The sequence below is a fragment of the Eubalaena glacialis genome, chromosome 19 (assembly GCF_028564815.1).
Source record: "Eubalaena glacialis isolate mEubGla1 chromosome 19, mEubGla1.1.hap2.+ XY, whole genome shotgun sequence".
NCBI classification, from domain to species: domain Eukaryota; kingdom Metazoa; phylum Chordata; class Mammalia; order Artiodactyla; family Balaenidae; genus Eubalaena; species Eubalaena glacialis.
Genome location: NC_083734.1, coordinates 1,899,176 through 1,912,533, shown reverse-complemented (window position 1 = coordinate 1,912,533; position 13,358 = coordinate 1,899,176). Strand labels below are relative to the sequence as shown.

Below are 13,358 nucleotides of genomic sequence, written 5' to 3'. Positions count from 1 at the left end.
TGCCTGCGGTGCTAGGACCTGCCAGTTGTAAGAGAAGCAAAAAGTGGGAATTTTATGTGAAATCTGATATTATTTTTTAAACCCTGTGTGGGCCACACAGCGCCCATCCGAAGGCATCATCAGTGGACAACCTCTGGTCTGAGGTCTCCAGCCTAGTCTCTGGCCCCTCCTGGGAGGGTGGTCTGCTCAGACAAGGGAGCCAAGGGCAGACATGACAGAAACTTCTCCCCTGAGTGAAGTGGGGGAGTCGGAGAGAGCAGGACTGCAGAAAGTGTTTTAAGTCTCTAGGAGATGGCTCGGGTGCTCTTCTGTCAGATGGAGGTGATGGCCGAAGCCCCCAATGCGAGAGGCTCGGAGGGACCTGTAGGATGGGGCGGGGAAGGAGGAGGAAGTCCCAAAGGTCAGCTCCCTTCACCGTCAGGGTCTGCCCTATTGGCCATCCCCACTGCTCAGGCTACAAGAAACCCCAAGATAACCGGAGCCCTGGGCAGGTGCGGAGACACCTGGGAGGGGCCGCCCCTGCCTCGTGTCACAGCAGGTGATGCCCCGCGTGGCCGACCTCCCCCAGTCACCGCAATGCGAGGCACGACGCCAGCTCCCCTTGCCCCCTCCCCAGACAGAGGGGTGGTGTGGGAAGGCCTGCCCTGCCTGGGACGCCACCCGCCCTGGGTCACCCCAGCCGAGCGTCTTACTGTCCCCGAGGACCTTGACCCACAGGTGCCTGACTCCTCCAAGCCTCAGTTTTTCCATCTGTAAAATGGGGACAACAGGAGACTTTCCTTCACAGGGAGTTTGAAGACAGGAAATAAGTGCTTGGGGGCCCAGCAGCAGGAGGTCTTGCAGAGAGGATGCTCTGAACAGTAGGACTCCAGGTACCAGTCCTCTGCCCTCTGCCATCCCCACCGCCCCTCCTCCTGCCCCATCCCCACCGCCCCTCCTCCTGCCCTCTCTGGGTGTCCTTCCTCTCCATGCTGAGCTTTCTTTTGGGGAATTACAATCTGCTGGGCTTTCATTACTGGTCCCCGAGGCTCGCCCTCGCCCTCCCCAGCCAAGATGTCATAATCCCTCTGGCTGGGGGCTGGGCTCAGCTGCAGGCCCCGCAGGCCCCTGCCTCGCCCTGGAGTGGCGCCCCAGGTCTGAGTTCTGTCCAGTCCACGTGCCACCGGTTACAATCAGAGGACGCGGGCGTTCTCAGGGAGCAAACTCAGGCCCTGCAGGGTCACGCTGCCCCACCGGGTCCTCTGCTGGTCCTCCCACTTCTCCCTCGTCAGCCCCAGTGCTCCCACCTCCAAGCCTTTGCTCCAGCCACGCTCCCCGCCCGGAGCACCCTTCCTTCCCCGCTGCCTTCACAGCAGTCAAGGCCCAGACTCCATTCAGCCTCCACCCCTGCCTCTACCTCTCCTGCTCCCACCGTCTGACCTCCAGAGCCCTGCAGGTTCTCTCCCGCCTCCAGGCTTGCTGTAAGGTGTGCCCCTGCCCTTCTTCCTCTGGGAGGCCCACCCTGACTCCCCTGGGACAGGGCCAGGGTGCTGTCAGCAAACGTCTGAAGGAAATGAGCCTGACCTATGACCTCGGTGCCCATCAGATGCCCGCCCCGCCCGGCTGTGCACACAGGGGGACGGGGCAGGCTGGCGCTCAGGTGGGTCCCGGCAGCCCCGGGCGTGCCCTCTGCTCCCACAGCCTCACCTCCAAGACGGCGAACAGGGCCGGGGACGGTGCGGACGTGCATGAGGCTGGCAGACTGAGGTTCAAGGCTGGACACAGAGGGTGGTTACAGTGACCACTGAGGAACGGCCATTTAGCCAGGAGGCTGCAAACTGCGGCCTGGGGGCTCAGCCTGGCCACAGGTGAGTTGCCGGATTAGGTGACAACATACCCTAACCAGAAGATGTCACGTAAACACCTGAGTACCAGTTCCTAAGAAGGTGGGTAACCGTACCTGGGCCGCATCCCCAAATGCCACCCGGCAGAACTGAGCTGCTGCCCCCCACGAGGACCAAGCGGCCCCCCTACCCTCGGTAGATTTGCCTGCTGGCCCTGCGGGGCCTGCAGGTTGGAGGCCCCTGCGCTGTGCAGACACGAGCTCATGCCGGGTCACTCCTCCTGAGCCACATGCCTTTGTGTAAGCAGGATACTGTGGCAGGAGAGAGGAGGCATCTCCGGCCCTGGGAAAGGCAAGAAGGCCGATACCGCGTGGGTCAAGGTGCTCCTGGAAGGTGGCACCCTGCAGGCCTGGGCGGGCAGGGTCTCTGCCTGCTTCAGCGCGAAGGGCTTTTCATGGGAGAAGCCAACATCTGCCCCTCTCTCTCCCAGCGCTGCCCTTGGGAATGGACAGAGGACCTTTCTGGTCCCATCGACGTCTCTAGCTCCTCATGACACCATTTCTGGCCCCAGAACCCTCCCCTGGGTCAAGCTCCCCCTAAGAATGTGGGACCTGGTCCAGCAGGAACATCCCCTGCCTTTTTCCAGACACTCCACCTTTGATAATGGAGTTTCAGGTGGGCCCAGTGAACTTCTTAGTCCCCCGGAGGCTCCTACCGAGACGACAGCCACCTCATCCCCAGACTGTCCCCCAGAAGCACTGAAGAAGTAACAGCGCATGTCCCTCCCAGAAGCCAGCAAACCCAGGGCCCCCGCCGTGGCAACGCACAGGTGCCCTTGCTGGACAGACGCGCAGGCAAACGCTTAAGGAGCCTCTCTGTGCGTCCGGATGCAACCAGGCGCTTGAACAAACTTGACCTTGTTTTCCTTACCTTCCCGACAGTCCAGTCAGGAAAAAGCTATGCTCCCCACAGCACAAAGGGGAAACTGAGGCTGGAGGAAGCATGAAAGGCCCACGCTCGTGGCCGGTGCCGAGTGCGCGAAGTGCAAGGGGCAGGGCAGCGGGCCACCTTCTGGACAGTCGGGTCCCCACACATGGGAGGTGACCCGGTTCGCCCGAGCGCCTCCCAGTTATAGACCACGACAACACCTGATTCTGGGAGGCAGGCTGAGGGTCTCCTGGCTTCTTGTTATTATGGCTACTTGTTCCATGACTGCAGGGCTTACGGGGCTGACTGGGGGCCAGACAACCAGGCCAGGCAGAGTGTGACCTGGCCCAGACTTCTCCAGAAAGGTCTTGGTGGCAATGGACCCAGGAGCGTGGGTACTCGGTGGCCAGCGGGTCCCACGGGGGAGGGAGGGGAGCAGGCCCTGCCCAGGCTGGTGAAGACAGCACGATTCAGCCCGGAGCTGCTCCCCACATGAGTGGACACCACAGCCCTACACCCCATGCAGCTCGGACCTCAGAACCGAACAACCTCAGGAGTGCTGTGAGGATGACAAGGCTTGCCCTTGGGCACCCCAGCTTCCCAGGGGTCCTGCAGAGGGAGGAGCCCTCATCGTGGGAGTCTGGGGGCAGGTGGGAGCTAGAAAGGGGGTCTGGGCCTCGGGATCAGAGGACTGGGTCCCCAACCTCTGACTCCGTGACCTCAAGCATGCCGATTCTCTATGAAACTGGAACCACAAACGCTGACTCGCAGGATCTGTGCAAACAGGCCCAGTGCCCGGCACGTGAGTGGGGATCTATGGGGCCTGGTGGCTGCCACCCGACACCCAGGCACACACCCAAGCACAAAGGCACAGCACAGAAATGCCCAAATGCCCACACTCAAGGGAGGGCGGCTCTTAACCTCGACCTCCTGGATGGAGCTGTTTGGACCTCAGAGAACATACCTGGGAGTGGGGTGTCTTCAAAACTCAAAGGAGAAGCTCAAATCTACCGTGGGCACATACCCCCAACACCTCGCCACCTGCCCCCTCCCAGGTCTGCTCCACTCTGGGGGCCGGGTCTTGAGCTGGCCCTGCCCTGCAGTGGAACCCCGGCCCATCCTGCATCTCTGGCCTCAGTCCCATCCTCTCTCTGGCTGGGGGATGTGAGCAGGAATGGCTCAATCAGGATATAATCGTTTTTAATTAACGAGCAGATCATTTCACAGGCTGATCTCCTTGGAGACCAGAGGGAAGACGGTCTTTTAAGATTTTCTTTTGCCTCCCCCCACCTACCCCTCCCAGTCGAAGGCCGCCCCCCTTCACCCCCCCAGCCGCAACCTTGAAAGCAGCACAAAAGCCTGGTGCCTGGATCCCTCTTGGGGCCATTAGGAGGAAAGTGTGTGCTCACACACAGATAAACACGCACGTGCCCAAGCTCCAGGGCATGCTCTCCCCCTGGAAATACACGAATGGGATCAGAGACCCAAAGACACGGTACACATGGGGACACACACAGATTCACACACACACACAGGTATGCACGCACGCACACATGCCCAAGAATGTACAAACGGCCCGAGGCACACAGACATGGGCACACACACCCAGGCTGGCAGGCACGCCGACCCCCAAGAATACACAAACAGGATCAGACACACAGACATATGCACATGCAGGCACACGGGAAGGCGTCCAAGCCCAGAGACACCACAGAAAGGCCCAGATACCCACACTCATGGGAGGGCTGCGCAGAGGGGGGACAGAAGGCCCCTGTCCTGCAGTGGGGAGCCCGAGCCACAATCGCCTCGCCCCCGCATGCACCCCGGCCCTGACCTCTGACCTGAGGGTGCCCTGCCACCGGCCCCACAGGGACCCACGAACAGAGAAGCCACCACCCAGGTCTTGCCTCCCTGCCGCCCACCTGGTCTGGATCCTCCCGATCCCCAGAGCCCCCTGAACAGCTGTCCCACTCTGCCCTGAGCGAGCCCACCCCAAGGTCCAGCCTTTCCGGGCCATGCAGCTCTGGCCAGCCCCGCCCCCACCCCCGCCCCCACCCGCACTGGGAGCCATGCCCCCAGCCGCTCCTCTGGGTGCCCAATGAGGCTGGGGGCCGGGGGCTTCCTCTCTCCTTTTTTTCACTTTAAACAGGTCCTTTCCTTCCCCATTTTCTGCCTCTACCCCCTTTCTAATTCCTTTCTTTTTCTCCGTGTGCCTTTGCTCCCATCCTTCCTTCCCTCTCTCCTCCTTCCCCTCCCTCTTTCCCCTTCCTCCCCAGGGGCCTCCTGGGGTCAAGCTGAGCCAGAGGGAGTGGGTGAGATGTCGCTGGTCCTTCCCCACTGCCCCGCAGTGGCTGTCTGTGCCAATACCCACTCCCAGCCACTGGAAAGACCCAGAGCTAGGTCTCCAGACAGGTAAATGGAGACCTGGGGGAAGAGGCATGACCACTGGGGTCCTCTGACATCTGCAGTCCCACCGTCTCTCTGCACCTGCTTTGGATCCTCAGCTTTTCCTCCTGGAAAATGGGATGGCAAGGAGGAAAGGGGAGCCGTGTGGAGGGACCATAGGGAATCCACGGCTGGCCAATGGCAGGCTGGTACCTTGGGTGGCCCCAGGTGCCGTGGACATCGTGGCCACAGCCAGTGTGCATGACACACACGGCTGAGGAGGCTGTCTGGTGCTCCAGCTGCCAACACGATAGGCCAGCCAGGTGCTTCTCCTCTCTTGTGGTCTCCGTGCCCCCATCTGTGAAATGGCCAAGGTCAGCCTAAAAGACCCCTAGGGACTCTTCCCAGATGCGGAAACCAAAAGGCAGATCAGTAGCCCATTCTTGGCTGCTACAAGGCCCAGCGGCTGCTGTGTGACCTTGGAATTCACTTCCCTCTCTGGGCTCACGTTTCCTCCTCTGTCAAAGGAAGGAGGTCAGACAGGTGATTCATTGCCAAGGCTCTTTCGGCTCTGGGAGAAGGTTCTAGACAGTGGGGAGGAAGGAGAAGAGTGCTCCACTTATCAGGAAAAAAACGAGGAGCCCATTTCTCCCACTGCAGGTGCGAGCAGCGTCATTTTGAGGAAATCATTCTAAACGTCAAAAAAAGCTCTCCACACAAATAAAGCCACTACCTCATTCATCAGGGGCATCCAGAACATGGAACAAAAGGGGAATATTAAGTAAACGGTGGTGCATCCACCCAATTGGAAAAGCCTGAAGACATTAACTGCGGTGTTTATGAAGAGTTGGTTACAAAACAGGAAAAGGCTCCCGTTAGCGCCAACGAAGAGAGCAGGATATACGTCTGAACATAGAGAATGCCGACAAGTCTCTAAAAAACCAACCAACCACCAAGTCAAGAAGACTGTGGAGAAAGACAACAAGATATTAACACTGTCACAGCCCACCGAGGCCGTCTGTAACCTGTTTTATTTTTCTCTATTTTTCACATTTTTCTATTAACCATATTTTAAAATATATACATTGAAAATATCGTTTAAAAAAAAAACAAGGACTGAATGCCTCCAATTGAGAAACTTTCCCCTACTATTCGTTTATTCATTCATTCATTCCTGATGCATTCACCCCTGTGTCCATCAGCCAAAGCCCACTGTTCATCATGGCCAGGCTGGGCTCTCACTTACAGGAAAGGGAAACCAGTGGGGGAGGGAAGACGCGCCCCCCCCCCCACGATCTACACCAGGGGCCTGTGCTGTATCTGGCCCTCGGGTGAGCAGAAATCGATCCTGCCAGGTCCTGCCTTCCTGCAGCCTCGGCAGGCCTGCCCTCAGCTGCCAGGGCCTCACAGTCTAGCCTATGGGTCAGAAACCCACGCTTAACGGCGGGGAATGGGGACTGGGGGAACGCGTCCACCCCATGTCCACGGCAATAGCCCCAAGGCAGTAGGCATAACCCCTTTTCCCTTGAGGCCACACAGCTGCTATCTGGCTGCGGGCACCTTCTCTGGGCTCAGATTCCCACCTCCCCAGGGTCCCACCACCCCACCAGGTGGGAGCACAGCACGTCAAAGGTCCACACTGCGGCCTGCCGGGTTGGGGCTGACAGGTTTCCCGGGAGGGTTAACTCTTCCCACGCCTGGACGGAGCCACAGAACAGCTGCCCCCCTCCCGCAGGAACCCCTCCTTAAGTAGAAGGATTTCCTTCACCTGACCGGGTTGCTGGGCCCAACCCTCGGGAGAAAAAGGGGAGAGCCCCCCTTAGCGCCCTGCGCCGCTGCCTGGAACCCAACGAAGGTAGATTTCCACGGACTCTCCTTTCACCCCCGCTCCCATTCCAACTAGCCCCGACCCCTTTCACCCCTCCCCTCCGCCCCCAAGGAGCAAAGGAATCCGAGCGCTTAGCTGACCCTGCGGCCGCCACTTTGAGTCGAGCCCCCCTTCAGGACTGCAGTCCCCAGAAATTCTCCGGGCCAGCGCTCCCTTCGCAGGGCCCAGGCGGGAAAGGAGAAGTTCCCACCCCTCTTCTCCCCTCCCCCAGCCCCTAGGGGAGGGGCGAGGGTCCGGATCTCCGGGTCAAGGAGCACCGTCTGCTGTGGATCGCAGGAGACACACACTCCGTCACACACACACACACATCACCCTCGGGATCACCTCTGAAGCCCGCATTGTACAGGAGGGGAGGAGGCTGGGGGGGGGGGCCTCGACGTGCCTGGAGTCACCAGCCAATCACCAAGCCCGAGAGAGGCTGGAACCCACGACCCGGGCCCCGAACCCAAGCCTCGGGCCTCCACTGCGCACCCCACCCCGCCCGACCCATCCGACGTCAACATCTCTAACCCAAACAAGCCCCTCCCCCTAAGGAGTCCCCCTCCCCCTTTCCCTGGCCGGGGTCAGCAGCCCCCGGAGAGACCGAGCTTCGACCCCCCCCCCCCCGCCTCCCCCCCGCAACCGCACAGGCGCGAGGTTTCATTGTCAACCTGGCCGCTGGGGCGCGCGCGAGGCGGCGGTGCAGGGCAGGGGAGCTATCGCGGCCAGTGGGGAGGGGTCTCCAGGGGAAGTGTTTAGAGCAGCTCCTCTCTCTCTGTCCAGATCCGGAAGCCGCCGGGGGAGGAGGAAGGCGGGGGCGGGGAGAGTGCGACCTCCGCGCTCGCGGGCTGCGAGGAGGGGCCGCGGCGGCCGGAGGAAGCGCCCGAGGCGTCGGGGGCGCCGAGTCCCCCGGGAGGCTGCGCTCTCGGGAAGTTTCCCACCGGTGGCCCGGAGCAGGACGGGGCGCGCAGACACCCCTCCCCGCCTGACCAGCTCCCGGGCGCAGATTGCGAACTTGAGCAAACTCCTTCCTTCCCCGCGTCCCTCCCCTCCCGTCCGCGGCCACCAGCCCCGCCATCTCAGACCCCAGCCTTAGGCCAGTGGCACTGTCGCCAAGACCCCTCACCTATGTATGGTGGAGAAAAGGGGAGGGAGGAATCCCCAGCACAACCAAACTGCGGCCAAAAAAAAAAAAGAAATTCCTTCTGAGACCGATTTCCTCAACCGATGTGGAAAACCCCGAACAGGCAGATCTGCAACTCTAGCCAAGATCGCGGCGCGGCGGGAGGGGTGCCGGGGGCGGGCGGCGACCCCCGCCGGCAGCCCCGGGAGCCCTCGCGCCCGGATCGGCCCCCCGAAGACACAAAGCTCCGCCGCCAACAATACCTGCGGGTTCCTCCTGGGTCTCCCGGGCGCCGGCGCTGCGCGTCTCGCCGCCTCCCTTCCCCGCGCCGCCTCTCCTCCTCCTCAGCTCGCGCGCGCTCTCTCCTCGTTTCTTCCAGAACGCGGCGGCCGGATGAGATCCTTGGGAGAAAAAAATGTGAGCGCTCGCACGGTTCCTTTCTCTCCGCCCGCCGCTCGCGGCGGCCCGGGGCTCGCTCCTTTCTCCCTCGCGCTCCCGCGCGCGCCGCGCCTCTAGCGCCCCGCGTTTCCTCCTCAGCAGACCCTGCGAGCGCCCTCAGTAGCCATTATTCACGGGCCACCGGGGGCAGGAGGTAGAGACAGCCCAGTGGCCGCATCCACTCGGCGAGCGCGATGCGGGCGCGGGGCGCGCGCGGGGAGGGGCGCGCGATGAGGGGGCTTGGCTGCGCGCAGCCCGCGCCCCAGACGCGGGGGAGGGGAGGAGGCGGAGGGGGCAGGGAAGGAGGAGGCGGGGGAGGAGCGGGAGCTGGTGAAGGGAGCGGGAGGAGGGGGCGCCGGGGAGACGCTCCCGCGGCTCTCACCGCAGGGGCTCGGGGTCAACGGCTAGGAGGCTCCGAGGCGCTTAGAGACCGGGCGGGGGGGTGGGGTGTGTGGGGGGGTGAGTGTCTTCGTGCGCGCGTGCGCGCGCGCGCGCGCGTCAGACATGGAAGGGGAAGGAAGGAACGCTTTAATATTTTCCCAGTGACTTACGAGCCCGTGGATGAGCTCCTGGCTGCGCGCTTGGGCCCGTGTGTGTATCAGTGTGGCTGTGTGTTTCTGGTCTGTCTTCCGTGTGAATATCACGGGACTTGGGGGCCTGCGGCGAGCTTGTGAATGTGCTTCTGGGTCTCAGGGGCACGGAGTGATGCGGTGCCTGCGTGGGGTTGTTTGTGTGCGATTGTTTATCGAGGGTTGCGGGACTGCGCCTGTGTGGGCCGTGTCTGCGTGAGGTTGTGTGTTTATGGGCTTGTGTCTGCGTGGGCCCGAGTGTGTCTCAGGGGTGTCGTGTCTCCGTGGGGGCTTGTTTGCGTGGGGCTGCGGTTGTAGGGGTGGTGGACCCGTGCAGGGCTGGGGTGCGCCCGCAGGCGGCCTTGTGTGGGGCTGGCGGGGCAGTGTTCTGCGTGCGGGGCCGAGGCCTGGCTTGTGAGGAGGTGGGGGGGGGTCCGCGTGGCGTCGGGGACCGCACAGCCGCAGAAGAGGCGCTTGAGGCACGAACAGGCTGCGCTGGGGTCGGGGCGAAGCGAGACGAGTGGTGGCGGAGGAGAGAAGGCGGAGACCCGGGGGCCCGCATCCCGCCCCCACCCCACACCCCCGTCCGCACCAGAGACGCAGCTTGGAGATCCTGGCCCTGGCCAGCCCCTTGGTCCTAGAGGCACCGGGTTTGGAGGACCCTACCGGGCCGGGAAGACGCCTACGGGCTGGGGGTTAGCGGGGACCCAAGGCTCGGAGATCCGGGAGCAGCCCAGAAGCGCGCGGCGAGGGCTGCCCGCAGAGGCGGGTCGCGGTCCGGAGACGGCGGAGGACCAGGCCCAGACAAAGAAGAGCGGGGCCGGGGCCTCGAGGCGGGACCGTACCTCCGGTTCCCCCGCGGCCGAGGGGCGGCCCCTCCTTGCTCCAGTCCCGGGGCCGCCGCCGGAGCGGCCCCAGAGCCCCAGGGACGCGGAACTACGCGCCCCGGGCGGGGCCAAGGTGGGGGGCGGGGGTGAGCGTAGCAGGCGGGCGCCGCGCCCCGGGGCCGTGATTGAGCGCTCGGCAGCCCGCCCCTCGCCAGGCAGCGCACCGCCCACGCAGCCATTCATTCATTCATCCATCCTCTCTCCATCCACCCACCTTCTATCCATACACGTGTCCGGCCTATCGTCCGTCCGCCCGATTATCGCGCCAGGGATCACCCTGACGCGTCAGAGCTGGCTCTCTCCACTTTCTCCTGCTCGCCAGTCTGTCCGTGCCATTCTCCTCGGCCGCCACCTTGCCTCCCCTCAGGCCCCTCTCTGTCTGGCAGGAGGGAGGAGTGCACCCCACGACCTGTCACACTCGGGCTTTGCTTTTCAGTGATTCAGGGGACCCCTGTCCCCGCCTACTAACCCCCCCACTAACGGATTCACACATCCTACACCCACCCCTGCCTCCTCCCCGCCCTCCCTGGCCTTCCCTGAGACCTGGTGAGGGCAGTAGCCAGCAGCACATCACACCACTGCTGGAGGGCCTCCTCAGCCCAGCCTTCTCTGGGCTGGGGATGGGGACATTCGAGAGGGGGTTTATGAAGGATTGCTCTGCCCCCAGGTCCTGGTGGCACAGGGGCCATTAGGACCCCAGTGACCAGAACAGTCACTCCCAAACCTGCCATTTGTAGGGTGTCAACTGGGGACAAAAAAGGTTCCTGGGCTCTAGCCCAGACCTCATCAACCCAAGTGCCCAGAGCCTCTTCATAGGCTGTTCCCTCTGCCTGGGAATCAGCATCTCACAGCCAGGCTTGGGAGCCACTGGCCTGGAACATCTTACAGCCTGCCCAGTCCTGAGTGCAGCCGCCTGGGGCAAAGAGCGGCCCTTTTTGCTCCCAGAAATGGACCCTCTGGGCTGACCCCAGACTCACCTGGGAAGGATGCACCAAAAACAGAGATGCCAACTGCAGGCACCTGATCCCACCAGCAGGCCCTGAGCAGCCTCTCCCCGCTCTGGGCTCTAGCCCCACCCCCCCATCTCTAAAATGCAGACTGCTTAATCTCCATCTTCGATTATCTGGCCTGGGAACCAGGGTCACTCAGTCCTGAGGCCGCTCAGCGAGCCAGGAGAGGCCCACTGTGTGCACCATTAGACAAGAGAGTCCCAATCCCTGCTGGGACCCCCGACCCAGCCTCAGTGCCACCTGACCCACAGCCTCAGACCGTCCCTGCCACATTCTGACTCAGCCACCTCCTCCAGCCACCCACGGGCTACGTGGCAGAGGGGAGAATGAGGATGGTAGTGGATGCCCCCTTCCCCTGGGGGGCAGGCACAGGCTCCCTCCCCTTCCTGGTTGCAGAGTGATCAGAAGAAAAAGTCCTCACAGTGGCCAAAGCTCCCACACGATCAGCTCCCCCTGCCCCTCACCACTGTCTCCTTGTGGTTCCTTGAATTAACCAGGCACATTCTCACCTCAGGGCCTTTGCACTTGCTGGTCCTTCTGCCTGCAATGCTCTTCCCCACCTTCTAATGTACCATACAGTTCACTGACATGTATTTTGTAGGAATTTTTGTTTGCTCACTGGTGTATCCTCTGTGCCTGGAATGGTGCTTGGCACACATTCAGTAAGTATTTGGTGACTGAGTGAGTGAGCCTGACCCAGCCCAGGGCTTTCTCTTTGAACCCAGGGCCCCTCTGGAGAACAGTGGGAGGGGATAGAAAACAGCGGGGCAAGGACAGATGGTATGACTCATCCAAGGTCACTCTAGGGCCCTTCATGGATTCTGGATTCCGAGCACGAGTCCTAAGAGTCTGGAGGAATGAGATGGTGAGCCATGGCTCATCCCAAAGGAGGATAAGGGCGTGGCTGAGGGTCCAGATTCACACCTGCCAAAATGGACAGAGACACCCTACCTGGCCAGGGTCCTTCCACCAGTGTTGTCATGGAAGGTGGTGAGGACAGCCCCTCATGGAAGGGATCTGCCAATCTCTGAGAGAAGCCAGGCTCAGAGCCATCAGAGGACTTGTCAAGAACACACAGCAGGACAAGCTGATCCCCACCTGACTGTAAGTTTCCAGAGCAGGCACTCAGTATGCACTTAGCAAAGGAATGAATGAAGTGACAGCATCAAGATTCAGACTTAGGTCTGCACAGCCCCCAGCCCCTTGCCTGTCCCATCAGACCCTACTAGCAGGGTTCATGGGATTGTGGCGGCCGTGCCCAGCACACGGCGGGTCTTCTGTCCACACTGAGGGGAGGCTGCCTGGCTGGCTAGCTCCCTGCTCCGGCCAGGGGTCTGAGTCCGTGGCCCACCATGTGAGTCCTGCACCAGGCTCGGCGGGGAGAGGGGATGCCCTCGCGTGGCTGGCGGGAGAGTCCCGTGGGCCAGGGTGGGGTGTTCACGGTCTCAAAGGGCCGCTGCTTCCTGGGGAGGCGTGGCTGCAGTCAGAGAGCCAGGGCTTGGACTGGCGGCCCTTCACTCGCCCAGCCCTGTCTGCAAAGCCGCCTTCCTGCAAAGCCTGTGTCCAAATGCTGTCCAGGGTGAAATAATAAACAGGGACCCCAGGTGGGCAATGCGGTCAGTGGGGCTGCCAGATGTTGGGCTCACTGACAGGCCGTCAGGGAAGGGGTGAGCCAGGCGCCACCCTGGTGGGCACGAGAGGCGGAGAAAAGGGACGTGCACTCCAGACACCAGGCCAGGCGGGTGCTACCGAGACCCAGAAGTCTCGTTCAAGCTCAGCCCTGCTCTGGTGACCCCCAGGCCTCCTGGCCTCAGGGGGGCTGCAGCTCGCCGAGGAGAGGACGCAGCACCAGGTATCTGGCCTGCAGGGGCGCAGGCCTGGGGTCAGAGGTGCACCAATTTCAAGTTTCCATCTTTCCCTCATCTCGGCCACCCTCCCCATTTCAGAGACAGGGTCCCTGAGGTCCAGATGGCTGACTGGCCCACCGTCACCCAACTGCTTGGCCCATATTTACTGAGCACCTACTATGTTCCAGGACCGTTCTGCACGTGAGGATTCAGAGCAAGGAACAAGACAAAGCTCCCCTTCTTCCTCGTCGGGACACTGTCAAGAAACTGCATGAGTGAGCGAGTACCGTGGTCTGTGACATTTAGGGGAGGTGTGCTGTGACAAATAAATGAAGCTGGGGAGGGGGCCGGGAGTATCCGGGGCGGGGATGCTGTTTTCCTGTCGCTGGCCAGGGAACTGGCACTTGAAGCAGGTGAGAACAGACCTGAAACACGAAGGCGGTGAGGCAGGCAGCTACCGGGGGTAGAGCTGTGCAGACAGA

The 13,358-nt window shown here is 62.0% G+C and overlaps 1 protein-coding gene across 3 annotated transcripts in view; it reads right to left on the bottom strand.

Moving 5' to 3' along the window:
* The window catches only part of RAI1 (retinoic acid induced 1), a 106,171-nt gene that overhangs the window by 62,059 nt on the left and 30,754 nt on the right, over positions 1 to 13,358 (bottom strand). For 2 of the 3 annotated variants that reach the window (XM_061175531.1, XM_061175528.1), the window contains exon 2: positions 8,389 to 8,526. The gene's annotated coding sequence lies outside the window, so the exon portion shown is untranslated. Of the gene's footprint in view, positions 1 to 8,388; positions 8,527 to 9,724; positions 9,748 to 13,358 lie in introns of those variants that run through there. The other variant, XM_061175529.1, reaches the window with a different exon arrangement.